This window comes from Pongo pygmaeus, chromosome 3 (genome assembly GCF_028885625.2).
Source record: "Pongo pygmaeus isolate AG05252 chromosome 3, NHGRI_mPonPyg2-v2.0_pri, whole genome shotgun sequence".
NCBI lineage: Eukaryota > Metazoa > Chordata > Mammalia > Primates > Hominidae > Pongo > Pongo pygmaeus.
In genome coordinates this window covers 21,888,888-21,910,772 of record NC_072376.2, presented here as the reverse complement: position 1 = coordinate 21,910,772, position 21,885 = coordinate 21,888,888, and the positions used below count along the sequence as shown (strand labels likewise).

The window sequence follows — 21,885 nt, the reverse complement described above, 5'->3', positions numbered from 1 at the left end:
CATTTAAACCCTAACAGATCCATAGAGCAAATTAGTAATAAAATAAGCCAGGAAAAAAGCCTACCTTACTCCTGAGCCAAAGGTGGCTTATTTTATGAGGACTTCAAAACAAAATCAAAGTATATGTATACTAAAGCCTCACAGTCTTAACTCCACTGGAGTTGGGCAACAGTTAGCCTAAGAAGTAGAACAGACACTGAAAAGTAAATTAAAATCCTGCCTGAATTAACTGGAATTGTCACTGAAGCTATGCAACTTGATCAAATAATTTTACAGTCTACAAAAATTTAAGTCTACTTTAGTATATAAGACTACTACACATTTAGTATTATTGAAACAGCATTACCCCTGTAACCATTTCACAAATTTGAGTACTTGAAGATCAGTGATTGAAAATTATAATTGTCAGGGTAAATATTGAAGATAATAGTTTTATAATGTAATAAAAGCCAATTTTTAATTTATATTTAATCTCTTTCAAAAGAATAAAAATAGGTTTGTTAAAAGAAAATATAGAAAACATATTACATCTTCTGTTTAGCAATATGTAGCAATTAAATAGAAAAGTCAGAAGTGGATACCTTCAGACTTGTTATTCAAACACATTTCTGGCAACAGTTAAGTTGCTTCTCATTAAGAAGTTCCTACAGAAAATATTCTTGTACTTTAAAAAAAGATAAGAAAACCTTGAAATAGTTCCTCTTCCTTAGTTGGGTCATTTTCCTGATTCCACAAGCAGAAGCAAATACAATGTGACTAGCTAATTCCCAGCTGTGTAAAGATTTAAATCCATGTCTGAAAACTGAACAATCAAATTATGTAATAGCACAGTAGCCAGAAATAAACCCAATACAGAAATGCTGTTTATTCAACATTATTAACACAAATAAAATTTACACCTACAGTCCTGTGCATTAAAAATAACTTCTCCCACATCAAATGGTAACGTTTTCTTCTGCCAATCAAATTAAACTACTAGCAACATATGGAAAGAAATCAATTCTATAACAAACCTTTGAAAAATATGGCATTTATCATGTTCAAGACAGGTTAGTTCTATTTCTAAATAAACTTTCTCCTTCCAAGTTAGGGCTTTTATTTTGTTTTCTTTCCTTTTCTTTGCTGGAAATGTGCTCAACCCAAACATTCTGTCATCCCAGCCATAAAAATCTTCCTTCTCCCACGCTACGTAAATTAAAAGGGAAAAAACAACACACGCACACACACACACACACACACACACACACACACAAACACAAACCAAACACGCACATAATTCTATTAGACCCAGACAAATGTAAGTGTATTGATTTTAGGCAAAAATGTAACAAAAATCTTATGCCAGGAATGAGAGGCTAAAAATTCTGGTGAGAAATGTTTACAGAAAGAGCCCTGTCCCTTGTTTTCTGTCTACAACCTCAGAGACCAACTGAAAAATCACCTCTGAAAATCTCTGACTAAATGGAAAGAAGCCATTTTTAATGGCCTTCGGAGCCCTAAACTCCACACGGCTCTACAGATGAAAACTGATAGCCTCAAGTAGAGCCTTAGTCTGAACAATAGGTGCATCATCCACACTATCTGAATCATATTCCCAAATTAGCAGCCTCTACAGCCACCATTAACTCACATTTGAAAGACACAGTCAAGATCAGTCTTCCAAATCATGTCCCACAATAGCTTCATCTGCAAGTTATGAGCAGGTGAACAATACAGATGAGGTGAAAAGGAACAATGTCTGCACTAAATGCACACAGAGTGGAATGGAAGGAAAAGAAATGCACAGGGTATACATTTTAGAGCAAAAGGAGATCTTACCAGTTACCTAGTCTGGTCTTGTAGCTTCCATCACATGAGCGTGTGGGAGTAAAAATGTGGAATGCAATAACAGCCCTACTGGCAAAGAAGAAATGATGTATGGTATCAAATGCCCACAGGGCTTCTCACCATTTGTGCAGCTCCCTAGTTATTCCTTACAAAAATGGAAACAGTCAAAACTATTGTGTCAAAATTAAGAGAGGAGCTGGCTTTTCTGTCGGGGATTTGAAATTTGCATTTGGTTAAAACCAGTCAACTGGAACTTTGAAATAAGTTTCTTTGTTTTGTCTCAATTTTACTATATCCACCCTTAATTTATTCATCTGTCATTCACTTATTAAGTCAACAAGTATTTACTAAGAGCTACCAATAGTCAGGTGTCGCCCTGACTGCAGGAGTATAGCAATTAACCAAACAGGAAAAGTCCCTGGGACAAAACTGTCAATAAACAAGTACAGATATGTATATATCAGGTGGCGATAGATGATATAAAGAAAAAGAAATTGGGGTAAGAACTAAGATTGTTAGAAGATGTTACTTTACATGAAATGTTCAAGAAAGACCTTGCTGATAAAATGACATTTGAGATAAAAGTTATAAAAAATAAATTAAAGGAACAAATCCTGAGAATATGTGGTAAGAGCATTCCAGGCAGAGGAAACAGAAAATGCAAAGACCCTCAGGTAAGAAGCATTTTTGACATGTGCAAGAACAACAAGAATCCCAGGTTAGATTTAAATGAGCAGAGGAAGAATGAAACAGCAGGTGGGAGAGAGGTAGTGAGCACTAGATCAGTTAAGGGTCTTGTAGGCCACAGCAATGATTTTGGATCTGATTCTGAGAGTGTAATGAAAAGCCATTAGAAGTGTTGTGAGAAGAGAAACAACATGATCTAACTTGGCTGCCATGCAAAGACTGGATGACTAGGAAGCAAATATAGAACAGGTAGATTAGTTAGGATGCTATTTCAATAGTCCAAACAAAAGATGATGGTGAAGTGGAAGTGTAGTACTAATGAAGACAGTCAGGATTCCGGACAGATTTAGGAGAAACTGATGTGTATGATATAAAGTGAAGAGTCAGTAATAGTTCCACGATTCTTAGCCTGAGCAACTAGAAGTATCATTTATTTGGGCAGAGAAGACTATGAGACAATTCTTCAATTTCCTTGAGAACATGTTACAATTTGAGATGTTTATTAGGACTCCAAGTATAAATGTTGGGTAGGAAGTTGAATGTACAAGTCTGGAGTTCAGGGAAGAGTTTTTGCTGGAGTTATAGAAATGAGAATCATCAGCTTATAGAGTTACCTAAAGCCATGAGACAGGCTGAGATTATCTTGGGAGTGAACACGGATAAAGAAAATTTCTGGAGACTGAATCCTGATGTAGTTCAGTGTTTGGAAGTCAAGAAGAAGAGAGAGATACGCGAAAGAAGCTGAGAAGGAGCTGCCTGTGAAGCAGGAGGAGAATTAAGAGAGAATAAATTGTGCCTTGGAGGCCAAAGGAAGAAAGTATATCAAGGAACAGCTAAGTCAGTTGCTTCCTACAGATAAAGGAAGACGAGGACTCAGGAATCACCATTTTATTGGGCAATTAGAGGTCATTGGTTTTCTTATAAGAGATGCTTTATTGAAGTAGCGGGTGCAAAGGCCCTATAGAATGGGTTCAAAAACAGAATGGGGCATAATTATGAATATCTAAGTGTTTTAAAGAAGCTTCCTACACTGCAATTAACCTGGAAATGATACATTCTTGAACACACATTGCATTGCTAGCTTCAAAGGAGATCCAAAGAACATACCCACACTCTCTCATACACACAAAGGAGAACTGAGCAGAAAGAAGCGGCTGTAGGAACTGTGACGGCCATTGTGGGAGTTCTCAGGACACAGGCTGGAATGCCCAGAACCTAGTCCAAAATGCCAATAGTAGGGCCATACAAATAGAGTCAGAATTAGAGCAACAGGAAGAATAAAAAAGTAGCAATCCACGCTTGACCTACCACTGGGATTAGCCTGAGATTGAAATATTAAAGTTTCATGATGACCCTTGAAATAGTAACAAGAAAAGGAAGATGAGTCTGAGACTGCATCTTGAGACAAAACTCTTTAAGAGCTGATATTTCAGGAACAAAGGGACCCCTTGACCGCCAGCAGAGGCAAAGACTTCTCCGTCCTGATGTCTGACAAACCAGCCAAACCCTTTATCATTGCTCATGAGCCTGCATATACTTTACTTCAGGCCACTTCTCTTTCCACACCAAGCAGATGACCAGGTAGACCACCCAAAGCTCTGCCAGTTGGATGGATTTCCCTGTCTTCACATGGCTTTTTCTAGGGCCACTCCTAAGTGGGGCTGTAGGGAAGCAGCCGTCCATTTCAGCTTGCATCTACACATCCAGCCTATCTATCACATACACTCAATTCTGTTCTCAGATTCATCATCTAGGAATCCGGAGATAGAATAAACACTCCTATTTGAGACCCCCTCTGGGAAATTACCCTTGACAACTGAGCTGGAATCTCTTAGCCTTTCATTTCCTTTGTTAACCACTTCAAGGACTACAGTACCACAATCAGGCTTCTGTTATTGTTGGTTGGGTACTCACTAATAAATTCACTAGATGGTGAGTGCCTTGAAGGCAAGAGCTATGTGTCTTTATTCCTATTTCTTAAGAAATATTATAGTAAATATAGTGGAAATAGGCTCTGACTTCCAAATTTGTTGGATATAAAACCTTCAGAAAGTTATGAAACCTCTCTATGCCTCCATTGCTACATCATAAAAACACAAAAAATACTCATCTTGCAGTTCAGATTTAAGAATTAGCAATAATATTCATATAACACGAGTACAAGGCCTGAGACAAAGCCCAATAGATGGACCCTTATGTTGTTTTGTGTTATTTGAATCTCAGAACCTAGCCTAGCACTTGGCTCATAGGTTATAGACACAAATTTATATTTACTGCATTAAATCAGAAGGAAAAACATCACTTAAAATACCACATTCGTGGAAAGATTGACAACTGGGTACAATTCTGAAGGGAGAACTTGGCAGGCAGAGAGAAAAGTTAGTTTATTTAAAAAAGTTTATTTGACAAAATTATCATCACTTTAAGAGGTTTTAGACCTGCTTGCTTCATCTACACAGGACTTGTATGGTAGGATGGGGTTAGGGGCAAGGTGGAATCTTATTTTTGCAGCAATCATAGTTAAGACCAAAAAGGCACTGATTCCTCCACTTCCTAAGTTTAGAGAACTGTCAGGAGTCAAAGGCAGGCACTTCCCCACAGAGCTTGCTTCATTTGGGAGCTTTGTTCAACACTCACCACCATGATCACCACCTCAGCCTCCATCCAGCTCGGTAGATCTGACTAGAATAAGAGGCATAGAGAGGTCACCTTATAACAGTTTTTTGGAGAAGCTGACATCCTTTCTTCTTGGACTTCTCTACCACTGCCTTCTATAATATTGAGAGGACCCAAATGTTCTCTCCACCTCCACTAAGTCAGGGACTGGTGATCATTTCTTGCCTGAAGGGCTGAGCAATGGGATCTTCAGAGTGCTTAATGCTGCAAATATGTAGGACAAAATGCAGGAATTGGGCAGCAGAGATAAGGCAGGCAGTGGTATGGGGCAGACTGCACCCCCACAATTAACCATGGCAAACATATGGAGATTTTCCTATATGTCAATCAGATGTCAGTGTACAGATGGATTTAAGCACTCCCAAAAGGGCCACTCAATGAGCGAGGGGACCCTATAGCAAGGGGAGACAGGTTGGGTGGTTTGCCAACTGTGGGCTGAAGCTGACAGGCAGAGGTCAAAACTGAGCCATGATTCTGGGCCAGCAGACTGTGTAGGGCAAGTGTGAAGAGGTCTGTACTATGAGCACCCAAAAGAGGCAGCCCATTGGGAACCTGCCACACAGAAGAGTGACAGCCAGTCAGTGAAGGAAAGGCTCTGGAAAAGCCTGCAAGAAGCCCCTTACCCTAAAACAAATGCCTTTTATGTAATAATAATGTAATTCAGGTTGTAGATCATCAAAGAAATTTCAAATGTAGCTTTCCACACATGCAACCTAAATTGTCAAAACAACTCAGTGAAAATTTTCTGCATTAAAAATGTCATCATGGGGTGGAGGCCTCTTCATGTCCTCCCTAACTCATTCTATGAAGCCAGCATTACTTTGCTACCAAAACCTGGCAAAGGTACAACAAAAAAAGACAACTACAAGCCAATATCCCAGATGAATATAGAAGCAAAACTCCTCAATAAAATACTAGCAATCCAAATCCAGCAGCACATCAAAAAGTTACTTCACCACGATCAAGTGGCTTTATTTCTGGGATGCAAGGTTGCTTCAACATATGCAAATCAATAAATGTGATTCACCACATAAACAGAATTAAAAACAAAAGCTATATGATCATCTCAGTAGACATACAGAAAGCGCTTGATAAAATCCAATATCCCTTCATGATAAAAACCCTCAACAGACTAGGCATTGAAGGAACAGACCTCAAAATCATAAAAATTATCTATGACAACCCCACAGTCAACATCATACTGAATGGGCATAAGCTGAAACCGTTCCCCTTAAGGACTGGAACAAGACAAGGATGCCAACTCTCAACATGTCTGTGCAACATAATTCTGTAAGTCTTAGCCAGAGCAATCAGGCAACAAGAAGAAGTAAAAGACATCCAAATGGGATGAGAAGAAGTCAAATTATCTCTCTTTGCTGATGATATGATTCTATACCTAGAAAACCCTAAAGACTCTGCCAAAAGGCTCCTAGAACTGATAAACAACTTCAATGAAGCTCCAGGATAAAAAAATCAACATACAAAAATCAGTAGCATTTTTATACACCAATAATGTTCAAGCTCAGAGCCAAATCAAGGACATAATCTCATTTAAAATAGCCACAAAAAGAATAAAATACCTAGGAATACATCTAACCAATTAAGGGGAAGATCTCTACAAGGAAACTACAAAACACTGCTGAAAGAAGTTAGAGATTACATGAAAAAATGGAAAAACATTCCATGCTCATGAATTGTGATAATTAATATCATAAAAATGACCATACTTTCCAAAGCAATCTACAGATTCAATGCTATTCCTCTCAAACTACCAACATCATTTTCCACAGAATTAGAAAAAACTATTCCAAAATTCCTATGGAACCAAAAAAGAATCCAAACAGCCAAAGGAATCCTAAGAAAAAGGAACAAAGCTGGAGGCATCACATTATCTAACTTCAAACTGTAGTCTACAGTAACAAAAACAGCATGGCACTAGTACAAAAACAGATACATAGACCAATGGAACAGATTAGAGAACTCAGAAATAAAGCTGCACACCTAAAATCAGCTGATCTTTGACAAAGTAAACAAAAATAAGAAAGGGAAAGGGCTCTCTAGTCAGTAAATGGTGCTGGGATAACTGGCCAGTCATATGCAGAAGAATGAAACTTAACCCTTACCCTTTCAAAATATACAAAAATTAACTCAAGATGAATTAGAGATTTAAATGTAAGACTTCAAACTATAAATATCCTAGAAGAAATACCATTCTGGGAAATACTATCCTGGACATCAGCTTTGATGAAGAATTTATGACTAAATCCTCATGAACAATTACAACTAAAACAAAAATTGACAAATTGGCTCTAATTAAGCTAAAGGGCTTTTGTACAACAATGTGCAAAACTCTGCTTACTCGATAGCATAATCAGACAACTTATAGAATGAGAAAAATATTCACAAACTACGCATCAGACAAAGGTCGAACATCCAGAATCTATAAGAAACTTAAACAAGCAAAAAAACAAATGACCCTATTACAAAGTGGGCAAAGGGCTGGGCGCGGTGGCTCATGCCTGTAATCCCGGCACTTTGGGAGGCCGACGCAGACAGATCATGTGGTGAGGAGATCAAGACCATCCTGGCTAACACGGTGAAACCCCGTCTCTACTAAAAATACAAAAAAATTAGCCAGGCATCGTGGCACATGCCTGTAATCCCAGCTACTCAGGAGGCTGAGGCAGGAGAATCAGTTGAACCTAGGAGGCCGAGGTTGCAGTGAGCTGAGGTCGCATCACTACACTCCAGCCTGGGTGACAGAGCAAGACTCTGTCTCAAAAAAAAAAAAAAAGAAAAAAAAAAGTGGGCAAAGGACATGAACAGACACTCCACAAAAGAATACATACAAGAGGCCAACAAACATACAAAAAATGCTCAATATCACCAATTGTATTAGACTGTTCTCACACTACTAATAAAGACATACCCAAGACTGGGTGATTTATAAAGGAAAGAGGTTTAATTGACTCACAGTTCAGCATGGCTGGGGAGGTCTCAGGAAATTTACAATCACAGCAGAAGGGGAAGCAAACACATCTTTCTCCACATGAACGCAGCAAGAAGTACAGAGGGAAGTGGGGGAGAAAAACCATTTATAAAACCATCAGATCTCGTGAGAACTCACTCACTATCACAAGAACAACATGCAGGTAACCGCCCCCATGATTCAATTACCTCCCACTGAGTCACACCCACAATGCATGGGGGTTATAGGAACTACAATTCAAGCTGAGATTTGGGTAGGGACATAGCCAAATCAAGTCACTAATCATCAGAGAAATGCAAATCAAAACCACAATGAAATACCCTCTCACACCAGTCATAATGGCTATTAGTAAAAAGTCATAAAATAACAGAAGTTGGTGAGGCTGTGGGGAAAAGGGAACGCTCGTACACTGTTGGTGGAAATGTAATGTAAATTAGTCCAGCAATTGTGGAAAGCAGTTTGGAGGTTTCACAAAGAACTAAAAACAGAACTACCATTCAACTCAGCAATCCCATTACTGAGCATGTACCCTAAGGAAAATAAATCATTCTACCAAAAAGACACATGAACTCATATGTTCATCACAGTACAACTCACAATAGTCAAGGGACAGAATCAACCCAGGTGCTCATCAACAGTGTACTGAATAAACAAAATGTGGTACATATGAACCATGAATGCTACATAGCCATAAAAAATAATGAAATTATGTCCTTTGCTACAAGTTGGATGTAGCTGGAGGCCATCATCCTAAGCAAATTAACACAAAAACAGAAAACCAAATACCACATGTTCTCACTTATAACTACAAGCTAAACACTGAGTACTTATGGACCTAAAGATGGGAACAATAGACGTTGGTGACTACTAGAAGAGGGAAGGGAGAGAGGGGCAAGGGCTTAAAAACTACCTATCAGGTACTATGCTATCAGTACCTGGGTGACAGGATCATTTATATCTCAAACTTTAGCATCACACAATACACCCATGTAACAAATATGCACATGTGCCCTCTGAATCTAAAATAAAAGTTGAAAGTATTTTAAAAAAGAAAAAAAATGACATTATCAGAGACTCTGATTAAATAGGAATAGTGTAAGTTTTCCTTTCATAGAATTAAATCAAAATAATTCAACAGAATTTTTATGACAGTTCTCATTACACACACACACACACACACGGAGAGAGAGAGAGAGAGAGAGAGAAAGTAAGAGTAGTTGCTTACTTTATTTTCGTGTTTTTTTAATTATCCAAATTTTTGAAATTAGGCAAAACTATCACTTTCAAAAATTTACGATTTATTTTTAATCATATATATGAATAACCTAAGAAATGTCCTTGTCTGTTGGAGGATAATCAGAATGGTGTTAACCTGCCTCTACTTTTTTAACTGTGATTCCATGGGCATGCCACTTGGTTTTTCTGAGGTTACATCTTCATGAAAAAGTTGAAATATAAACAGGGGTGCTAATCCATAGACTTACAGTCTTTTGGGGGAGGGTTCTTCCTTACACCTTCTCCTTCCCATTCTGTTATTACCAGAAGATATCCTGGAATCCACTTGTGACTGTCTCACAGGCATACAATGGTTTTGCCCACCTTACACCTATCTTCCAACAGCCACTCCACATTCTCTGGAAAAACCATTCTGTTCACACTCAGTACACATGATTTCAATGGGCTCCGAGTTCAAGTACGGACACAAACCCTTTTTCAGGTCAATCACTCGTTTCTAAAACTAAAGTCACAGTGATTGCTCTAAAGATGGACTCCTGACTCAAATTGTCTAATCAGAGCTAAGCCAAGGATTGGGTGGAGAAGTGACAGGAAGTTTTTCCCTTTTCTCTGGTCTTGAACCTAAAGGATATAAGCCTGGATCAGGTAACAGCCACACAGACAGAGCCTAGGAGTTGAAAATCCACAGAAAAGCTGAGCCACGAGATGGAAAAGAAACATCCCTTGGAGCCTCTGGGTCCTGCTAATTTGAAGAATTGTTCTTGGACTTTTCAGTCACTTGAGGAAATAAATTTCCCTGTTTCTTAAGCCAGATTCTAAGTTTTTGTAACTGACAGAGCTGTATCTGATATGTACAGTCTATAGGTTGACTGTTCAGTCTAGTACAAAGATGTTCAAATATTTATAATATATGTAGATAATGTGTTAAATAAAATATGAATTGATATAAATTTTTTAAGTGTTTCTATTAGGATTTCCTCAACAATATATAGTACAGGAATAACTAGAAAATTTTAGCAGTCCCTTCAAATTCTAAAACTCTATGATGTTTAAGAGCTTTTGTATTATATAAATCAAGGTATAAACCTGCATATAAAATGGTACAGAGGACATTTGTCCTTGGTGATTAATCAATAAGAAGCTGTGTTCCTTTGCATGATATTGTGAAATGCAATAACTTTGAGACGATGTTACATTTTGGGATTTGCAGATTAGAGACATGGAAATAAGATTGTGAATTCTGAATAAGACCAAAAAATAATTTAAAAATCCAAAAGATGCCTTTTTAAAAAATCCTTCTTTTGGTACTAATGGAGATTTCACACTGGGTAACATAAATCACCAACGCGCTAATTAAGCTGTGTTTTTCACTTTAAGGTCTTTTTGTGCTTCCCTTAAAGTGATAACAAATGGAACATCATCATTTTCTTGAGATGTGAGATCAACATGTCCACAAGCAATATACAGCTGTAGTGATACAATAGCAAGCAAAACAAACAAACAAAAACAAAAAACAAAAAAAATGCTTTAAATATCACCTACCACAGACTTGGAATATAAAATGTGAAATTTGCAGAGGCATGACTAATGGAGTGATTTCTATTTTTTCAGCAACTGAATACCCAGTCCATGAACCAAGCACATATAATACTTAGAAAACAGTCTTAGAGAAAACTGACAGATATATAGGGTGTTTTATCTTGTATTATGTGATTTGTAGAAGTAATCTCAACTGGAAGTACTTCAAAGAAGGGCATTAAACAAGTGTAAAATAACTAATCTACAAGTATTTATTAAGCGTTTGCTATGTAGCCAGCCAAATCCAAGGTGATTGAGGAGGAAATAAGAAAGGGAAATCTAACAACCCTGTTGAGAGTAACCTGCTAACTGTGTCCCCCTCTTTCAGCCTCTTCCACTTCAAACCACTAGACCCATGGCTGCCAGGCTAATTGGCTGAAAGCACAGCTTGATTCCCTTTGATCTTCTACGCAAGTATCTTTAGTGGTCCCTTGCTGTACTACGTACATTCTCTCCCTCTCTCAGGTAGGCATAACATAGTCCCAGCCTTATTTCCAGCCTTATATCCCAGTATTGCCCTTTGAGTGACAATAGATGCAGGTTAGCACTTTTATTTAAAAAGAAGTTGGTTCCAGAATGGCTATGACAATGACAACAGTGGCAATGAAGAAGAGGAGGAGAAAGAGGAGACCAACATTCTTCGATTGGTTACCATGTGCTGAGTATTAGGCATATGCTAAGTATTTAATATCCATAAGTCTCATAACCCTATAAACTGAGTACTATTATCATCTACATTTTTTTTTATTGAGGTAAAATTCACCTGACATAAAATTCACCATTTTAAAATGAATTAGTGTAATTACAATGCTGTGCAACCACCACCTCTATCTAGTTCCCAAATGTTTTCATTGTCCCAAAAGGAAATGTCATACCCATTAAGCAGTTAATTCTTAACTGCTCACTCTTCCCTTCATCCAGCCCATGGCAACAACAAATTTGCATTCTGTCTCTGTCATCCCCATTTTACAAACGAAGAAATTCAGTGTAAGAGGTTAGGCTACCTGTCCAAAGTCTCACTACTAAAAATAATAGATCTTGGGTTCTGTCTCCTTCCTCAAAATAACTAAGGTATGTGTATTAGGGCTCTCTAGTGAAACAGAACTAATAAGATATATGTACATATGAAAGGGAGTGTGTTAAGGAGAACTGACTCACAGGATCACAAGGTGAAGTCCCACGATAGGCCGTCTGCAAGTTGAGGAGCAAGGAAACTAGTGGTGGATCAGTCGGAGTCTCAAAACCTCAAAATTAGGGAAGCCAACAGTGCAGCCTTCAGCCTGTGGCCAAAGGCCTGAGAAGCCCTGGCAAACCACTGGTGTAAGTCCAAGAGTCTAAAAGCTGAAGAACTTGAAGTTTGATGTTCAAGGGCAGGAAGCATCCAGCATGGGAGGAAGATGAATGCCGGAAGACTCAACAAGTCTGCTTTCCCACCTTCTCCTGCCTGCTTTATTCTAGCGGAGCTGGCAGCTGATTAGAAGGTGCCCACCCACATTGAGGCTGGCTCTGTCTCTCCCAGTCTACGGACTCAAATGTTAATCTCCTTTGGCAACACCCTCACAGACACACCGAGGAACAATACTTTGCATCCTTCAATCCAATCAAGTTGACACTCAATATTAACCATCACAGTATGAAGCTTTTGAAGCACGATTTCCTGAAGAATAAACTTACCATGAATACAGGCATTAGAGAGAGGATGAGTGATGCACCTTGAGGACCTAAAACTATAAAAGAGGCAAATCCTCCACTGCCCCAAGGAGAGAGCACGCAATGGGCTAAAGATGCTTCATTGGCAGCTTTCATTACACTGAGGGCCCCTAAAGGTTTCTTTCTAACCAGCCATGGCCCTCACACTTATGTATTTACGAAATATGCATTGAGAAGCTACTAAGAGCCCAGTGTGTGGTTCTCGGTCAGCTATAATCACAATCTGCTGAATATTATGTGCCTTTAAAACCTTGCAGAAGGGACCAAGTTCACAACAAAACATAAGCCTATACATGCCATGCTTACAAAAACTGCCCATTTTGTTTCTCTCATGTGGGATCCCAGTTCTTTTGTAGAATATAAAATGCCTTCTATGACAGATGTAAATAACCCTATCTATAATATAATATGCACACTGTGATATTATAATTAATATGGAATTACACATTATGATCATTTAATAAAAATCTAGATATAATATTAGAGATTTATTTTAAGAAATCAGTTCACATGATTACGTCCAAAATGTGCAGAGAAATGTTGATGTTGCAGCCCAAATCCAAAGCCAGCCTGGAGGCAGAATGCCTTCAGAGACCTTAGTCTTTCTCTCTTAAGGCCTTCAACGAATTGGGCAATTCCCATCTGCATTATGGAGGGTCACCTACTTTACTCAAACTCTACTAATTTAAATGTTAGTCACATCTAAAGTACACCTTTACAGCAACATCTACACTAGTGTTTGACCAGACATCTGGACACCACAGCCAAGCCAAGCTGACACATAAAATTAACCATCATACTACCTGTTGTAGATTAAACTGGATCTCCTAAAAATGTATATGGTTGAAACCTTAACGCCCAATATAATTATATTGGGAAATAGGTCCTTTAAGGAGTTAATTAAGGTGAAATAAGGTCATAAGAGTGAGGTTCTGGGCCGCGCACGGTGGCTTACGCCTGTAATCCCAGCACTTTGGGAGGCCGAGGCAGGCGGGATCATGAGGTCAGGAGATCAAGACCACCCTGGCTAACACAGTGAAACCCTGTCTCTAGTACAAATACAAAAAATTAGCCGAGCGTGGTGGCAGGCGCCTGTAGTCCCAGCTACTTGGGAGGCTGAGGCAGGAGAATGGCATGAACCTGGGAGGCAGAGCTTGCAGTGAGCCGAGATCATGCCACTGCACTCCAGCCTGGGTGACAGAGCGAGACTCCGTCTTTAAAAGAAAAAAAAAAAAAGGAGTGAGGCTCTAACCTAATAAAACTGCTGTCCTTACAAAAAGAAGAAGGGATACTAGGATGCACATGAACAGCGGAAATGCCATGGGAAGACACAGTGAGAAAGCAGCCACACACAGCCTTTCCTCTGTGCAAGCCAAGGAGACAGCCTTCACCAGACACCGATTCTGCCAGCACCTTGATCTTGAACTTCCAACCTCCAGCACTGTGAGAAAATTAATTTCTGTGGTTTAAGCCACCCAGTCTTTCGTACTTTGTAATGGCAGCCCTAGCAAACTAACACACTCCCCAAATCTCTTCCCAGGGGAGCAGCCAGAGATCCAGTTAAAACGCACATCAGATTCTGTCCCTTCTCTGCACAAAACCCTCCAAAAGCTCCTGTTTCAAAGTAGAGGCCATTGTTGTTAAAGGTCTGCCTGGTCCTCTGGAATCTCATCATCCAGGTTCCCTCTCTCCCACTGGTGACCTCTCACTGCTCACTCATAATCTTCCCCCTTACCCATGCCACTCGAGCCACAGGGGCTCCCTTGCTGTCCCTGGGCCATGTCAAGCCAGATCCCAACTCAGAGACTTTCTTCTGGTGCTTCCCTCTTTCTGGAAGCTTTTCCTCAGATGTTTGTACCCTCAGCTTCTTGAAGTCTATCTTCAAAAGGCCCCTACTAGGTGAGACGTGTATAACCAGCCCCTCGCCTCCAATCCTCCACTCTCTGCTCTTAGCATCTCCTGCCTCTTGTCCTTGCTCTTCCTCATTAATCCCCGGAGTAAATGCTATTATTGCCTCTATTTTACAGATGAAGAAACTGATGGACAGAAGGATTATTAATAATTACCTTGCCCTTGCTTACTAGCCCCAAAGTGGGGAGACCAGGAGTTGAACCCAGGCAGTCTTACTCTAAGTTCATGTTCTTAACTACTCCACTAGGCTATGTCTCTGGCTGTTTTCAGGGAGAGAAGGAAATGCCACTTTCTGAGTAAACAATGCATCAGGCAGGACCTATGCAGTGTAGTTTTGTACACTATTTTTCTTTTTTTAAATTGATGAATAAAAACTGTATCTATTTACGGTATACCACACATTTTGATATATGTATACATTGTGGAATGGCTAAATCAAGCTGATTAACATATGCATTCCATCACACTTTTCATTTTTCATGATGAGAACACTTAAAATCTACTCTCAGCAATTTCCAAGAACACAATGCATTAACTAAGTCATCTTGTTATACAATAGATTTAACTTATTTCTCCCAATTAATTTTGTATCCTTTCACCAACATCTCCAACCTCCACTCCATCTCCCTGCCCCTGATAGCTACTCTTCTACTCTTCAAGATATTGGTATGTTCACTGATTGCAGATTGTGGCATCTGAGAAGAAGAGTGTACAGAGAATGTTAGTCTTGGTGAGTGTTGTGGGGTAAGCATATTGCACCTCCTGAAGTGGGTAATCTGTAGAGCAGGAAAATGCAAAGATCAAGTGCCTTAGGTCACCCATGAGCATCAGAAGTTATGAGGCACAGCAAGAGAAGGAAGGCAGAAAAGCGCAGGAAAGAAAAAGAGGTTTTGCTTACTGGACAATTTTCCCTTCTCTGTGAAGCATGAGCGATAGGATGGCCAGGCTAGCAAATGAAAAGAGATAGACTCTGCAAAAACAAGCATACATTACATCAATCCTCAGATGGGACGATCCTCCTGAGAATTTTGCTATGTTCTAGCTAATTAGCTAAATAGATAATTCATTTTACTCTTGAGAATCAAGTTTTCCCTGAGGGGGTAAATATTCAAGGTCTGCAAAAAGAGAGTCCAAGACCACTGCAAGTGTTAACTAAATACCAAACATCCATCCTTCAAGGTTTGAGCCCAGCAAGGACAAAGCAAAGACAAATTATTTGTCTTTGGGAGTAGCCACTCCCCTCAGACTTCCCTTCATCCCCTTCCATCTAATTTCCCATCCCCTCCCTCAGCATTTAGGCTGGGAGATAACTCATGCTTTGGGAATGCAGATCCTGAAGAGATTTCCTTTTGTTACTGCCAAAATATACATACACACAGTAAAGAGAATCGTGCAGTACGATGTGGATGGAACACAGGCAAGGGGAACAAAATGCATGCCCAGAACTCAGTGAATTAGAAAAGCATCACCCGTATAAAAATGAGTGAGAGCAGACAACTGCAGAAATCCTCGCGAACAGCACTTTTTGCTAGTACAGGACAGAGCTGACCAGAGCCAAAATGAAGGTACGACTACACCTAAAGGCAGGATGTAGCAAGAGAAAGGAGACGTTCTGCCATCCAAACAGGAAATTGGGAGATTTGTCAATATGTATCCAGCACATCCAAGGACTGGATGCCCTGGGCAACTAGTGCAATATTCTGTGCCCCCAAGTAGAAATAACCATAAAACAGAGATGGATATATCTGACTACAAGATTACAATGCTCTTAGTCTTTGTCCTGCCGTGATCATCTGGCCATTGTTTAAGTTTGACTTCTGCTCACGTATAGATGTCTTCCAGAAAGATATGCCTAATTGACATAAATGTTCTATGTCCTTGACAGTTGTATTTTAAATCATAAATTTATAAATTGACATTTTGGTTTCTGTATCATTGTCTTGAGAGTTGCTAGATATGAGTCTATTTCAGGAGAAATGGATATTCTCTAAGAATGTTGACAAAACTTTAGTTTCTGAGCAAACAAAGCTGAAGATCATGGCTGTGGCCAGTCACAATAATGTCCTCCAAAGGACATTGTCCAACTGTCTGAGTGGACCCTCTAGGTATCATCCCTTTTGCTCATATCCTTCAAACTACCAGAGCCATGCAGGTCATCAGGTTAATTTCATTGCAAAGGATCAACTTCCACTATAATCAGAAGCATAGAAGAGTCCTTTGTAGGTTGAAATATTGTGATTTCTTCATTCAAAGTAGCCAAAAGCCAAAACACTGTATGGAATTTGACAGCTGTAATGAGCCCCTATTTCACAAATCATGACAAAATGGTCTCAATCGACTTGTTTATGGTCACATCTTTTTGGTCTCGGATTCTTGGGTTAAATCTAAGTTTCTTTTCATTGCATTACAGTGGTCCCCTAAGACCATAAAAATTATCAACGCTCCACAAAAAGTCACGTTTCTAACAGTTTTTGCACACAGTTATTCTTAAGTGAATTAAATTTCAAAACAGTCTCAGTCTATATCCTCCCTCCATCAAATAGTGTAAAAATTTTAGTGCATTTTTAAAGATAAATATGCCCTTGTTCTCACTTAGAAGTGGGAGCTAAACAATGAGGTACACATGTACATAATCATAGAAATAATAGACACCTGGCACTCCAAAAGTGGGGAAGGGGAGAGGGGAGAGACGGTGGACAACTTACTGATCAGGTATAATGTTCACTATTCGGGTAATGGAACTAGAAGCCCAGGTCCTACTGAGAGGTGACAACGTGCTAGCAGCCCTGGCGAGCTCTCGGTGCCTCCTCAGCCTCGGCGTCCACTCTGGTCGCACTTCAGCCCTTCAGCCCGCCCCTGCACTGTGTGAGCCCCTCTCTGGACTGGCTGAGGCTGGAGCCGGCTCCCTCTGCTTGCGGGGTGGGTGGCGGGGTGTGGAGGGAGAGGCGCCAGCACACCTCACTCGCGGGCCAGCGCGAGTTCCGTGTGGGCGTGGGCTCGGCAGGCCTCATACTTGGAACAGCCGGCCGCTGCTGCCGGCCCTGGGCAGTGAGGGGCTTAGCACCCAGGCCAGCAGCTGTGGAGGGTGCGCCGGGTTACCTAGCACTGCCAGTCCACCCCCGCCACGCTGGAATTCTCGCCAGGCCTCAGCCGCCTCCCGCCAGCAGGAATGCAGACCGGCAGCCAGCAATGCCTGAGCCCCACCCCCGCTCTGGGCTCTCACGCGGCCAGAGCCTCCCCAACAGGCACCGCCCCCTGCTCCGTGGCGCCCAGTCCCATGGACCGCCCAAGGGCTGAGGAGTGCAGGCACAAGGCACGGGATTGGTCCGCCCACGGCTCCAGTACAGGATCCACAAGGGGAAGCCAGCTGGGATCCTGAGTTAAGTGGGGACTTGGAGAACTTTTATGTCTAGCTGGAGGATTGTATATACACCAATCAGCATTCTGTGTCTAGCTCCAGGTTTGTTGATGCACCAATCAGCACTCTGTATCTAGCTAATCTGGTGGGGACTTGGAGAAGTTTTGTGTCTAGCTAAAGGATTGTAAATGCACCAATCAGTACTCTGTGTCTAGCTCAGGGATTGTAAACGCACCAATGAGCACCCTGTCAAAATGGACCAATCAGCTCTCTATAGAATGGACCAATCAGCTCTCTGTAAAATGGACCAATCAGCAGGATATGAGTTGGGCCAGAGAAAGGAATAAAAGCAGGCTGCTCAGGCTAGCAGCAGCAACTGGGTACACTTCCACAGTGTGGAAGCTTTGTTCTTTCACGCTTTTGGTCTGCACTGCATTTATGAGTTGTAACACTCACTGTAAAGGTCTGCAGCTTCACTCCTGAGGCCAGAGAGACCATGAACCTACTGGGAGGAATGAACAACTCTGGATGGGAGGAACGAACAACTCCAGATGCGCTGTCTTAAGAGCTGTAGCACTCACTGTGAAGGTCTGTAGCTTCACTCCTGAAGCCAGCGAGACCATGAACCCACCAGAAAGAAGAAACTCCAAACACGTCCAAACGTCAGAAGGAACAAACTCCGGACACACCATCTTTAAGAACTGTAACGCTCACCACGAGGGTCCGTGGCTTCATTCTAAAAGTCAGTGAGACCAAGAACCCACCAATTTCCGATACACTACCTTGCATGGTAGGATGTCCCAGACCACCTTCAATTACTAAAGAATCACCTTCCTTTAGTTTTGCACTTTTGTTTCTAATCTGTTGAATTTCACATGTTAGTTTTAAGTGTTCTCTACTCCCATATGAAAGCAAGTAGACTACAAAACACCCATTTAAATTGCAGGAGCTAGCTTGTGGTGTACTTGTAGTGCATAAACCATCTTTTTTTATTATTCTTTTCATTTTTTTTTTTTTTTTGAGATGGAGTCTTGCTCTGTCACCAGGCTGGAGTGTAGTGGTGTGATCTCAGCTCACTGCAAACTCCACCTCCCGAGTTCAAGCGATTCTCCTGCCTCAACCTCCCGAGTAGCTGGGATTTCAGGTGTGTGCCACAATTCTCTGCTAATTTTTGTATTTTTAGTAGAGACAGGGGTTTTGCCATGTTGACCAGGCTGATCTTGAACTCTTGACCTCACATGATCCATCCACTTCAGCCTCCCTAAGTGCTGGGATTACAGGCATGAGCCATGGCACCTGTCCCACCTTTCTTTAAATTTCAACCTTTATTTTAGATAGAGGATATATATGTGCAGGTTTGTTACATGGATATATTGCATGATGCTGAGGTTTGGGGTACAGATCCCATCACCCAAGTCGTGAGCATACTACCAGATAGATATTTTTCAACCCATCCCCCCACCCTTCTCATAGTCTGCAGTGTCTATTGTTCCCATGTATGATGGTTAATACTGTCAACTTGATTGGACTGAAGGATACAAAGTATTGTTCTTGGGTGTGTCTGTGAGGGTGTTGCTAAAGGAGATTAACATTTGACTCAGTGGACTAGGAGAGGCAGACCCACCCTCAATCTGGGTGGGCACCATATAATTAGCGACCAGCGTGGCTGGAATATAAGCATGCAGAAAAATGGAAAAGAGACTGGCCTAGCCTCACAGCCTATATCTTTCTCCCGTGGTAGATGCTTCCTGCCCTTGAACATCGGACTCCAAATTCTTCAGTTTTGGACCTCAGACTGGCTCTCCTTGCTTCTCAGCCTGCAGAGGGCCTCTTGTGGGACCTTGTGATTGTGCGAGCTAATACTTAATAAACTCATATATATATATATATATATATATACACATACACACACACACACACACACAGACACACACACACATATATTCCATTAGTTCTGTCCCTCTAGGAAACCCTGACTAATACAACATGTTTGCATCCATGTGTGCTCAGTGTTTAGCTCCCACTTACAACTGAGCACATGCAGTATTTTTTTTTTCTGTTCCTGCCACAAACTATCTTTCTTTAAAAATCTGACTCTACTCCTCACTCGGGGCAATTGTATGGGTGGAGTGTTGAGAAAGAACTGCAGGAAGAACAGCAGAAAGGCAAGTGTGACTGGTGTGGAGTGTGAGAGATATCAACTGAAGATGAGGTTAAAGAGATTGATTAAGAAGGGGACGGTGCTGGACTGTTCAGTTAAGGGTTTGATATCTGTCCAGAGATGGACAGCCTTTGAAGAGGTCTAAGCAGAACATTTATAAGATATGACTTATGCTTTAAGAGGACAACTCTGGCTGCTGCAAAATGGATAAATGGGAGACCAGTTAAGAGCAAATTCCATGAATCCAGAAAAAGACAATGGTGGCTCGAAGCTAGGAGTTTGCAGATTAATTTTCTGAGAGTATACAAAAAGAAAAAGAGAGAGACAAAAATGACTCTGAAATTTTGGACTCAAGTAATTCGAAGCTTGGAGCTGTCAATGAATGAGATGCCATGCGAAGGCAATGGGCCATAAAGAGATTTCCAAGACTTGGTGGCTCTGAGAAATCTCAGTCTAGGAAGAGAGGTGGACAAGTAAAAGAATCTAAGTAGGCCAGGCAAGGTGGCTCACGCCTGTAATCCCAGCACTTTGTGAGGCCAAGTTGGGCAGATCATGAGGTCAGGAGATTGAGGCCATCCTAGCCAACATGGTGAAACCCTCTCTCTACTAAAAATATTAAAAAAAAAAAATTAGCTGGGTGTGGTGGCACATGAGTCCTAGCTACTCAGGAGGCTGAGGCAGGAGAATCACTTGAACCCAAGAAGCAGAGGTTGCAGTGAGCCGAGATCGTGTCACTATCCTCCAACCTGGCAACAGAGTGAGACTCTGTCTCAAAAACAAACAAACAAAAAACAACACCAACAAAAAAAGAATCTCAATAAAAGAAATTGCCATTTCTTGGACACTTATTTGGTAACAGTATCAAGCAGTGAACTAAATATTTTGCAAACATAATTCAATTCTCATAATGACTTAATTTGGTAGATATTCTTAGCCCTGTTTTACAGATAAGAAACTGAAGCTTGGCAGAGTGAAGTGGCTTATTCAAGCTCTAATAGCTGAAAGATAGAGGCCCAGTCTGCATCCACACCTGTTTAACCTCAAACTTGTACTCTTAACTATTATACTTTAGTCTAACTCTGGCTAAACTTAATCTGAGGAAATAAGGTAGGCAAGATATATGAAGCAAGCCCCAGAGTACACAGAGCAGCCTTTACCTATGACAGAATGATTGCACGCTCACTTTTAATCCATAAAACAAGAAGGATGGACTCTATGATTTCCATGGCTCCTTCCAGCTCTAAAAGCCTATAATTTTAAAACATGGTGCTGCTTCTTTTCACTAAAGTAAAAATCATTTTTATCCCGTAAGATTGAATAGCATATAACACAATTCTCTTATTTATACAAAACTATTCCAAGTCAGGCTGAATGGTACATTACAGATAAAAGAATAACAGTGAACAAAGAAGGGTCAATGAGGAAGAGGAAAGGTCGTATCAAAGAAAGGAAGGCACCATCACAAAATCAGCAAGAAAAATTAAAATGAGGCTCAAAAAATCATTTTCCCGAGAAATGAAGAATTTTTATATCTATCTTTTATACTGAGATATATTGAGTGCTGACTACAAAGTTCAGCGACATCTGAAAACATATCTTTTCCATTAACAGAAACTTTAATTTTCAGTCTGTTTTACTCCAGATTCTAATGTATAATATCACACCTTCAATTTGTCACAATTGCAATAGCATATGAACATATTTGTATGCAGAGAGAACATAAATCATGCACCTCTAGAAAAAAATCATACA

At 40.5% G+C, this 21,885-nt stretch overlaps 1 protein-coding gene across 2 annotated transcripts in view; it reads right to left on the bottom strand.

Annotated features, from left to right (window-relative positions):
* The window catches only part of LOC129035053 (cytosolic beta-glucosidase), a 127,310-nt gene that overhangs the window by 24,724 nt on the left and 80,701 nt on the right, over positions 1–21,885 (bottom strand). The window lies entirely within an intron of this gene.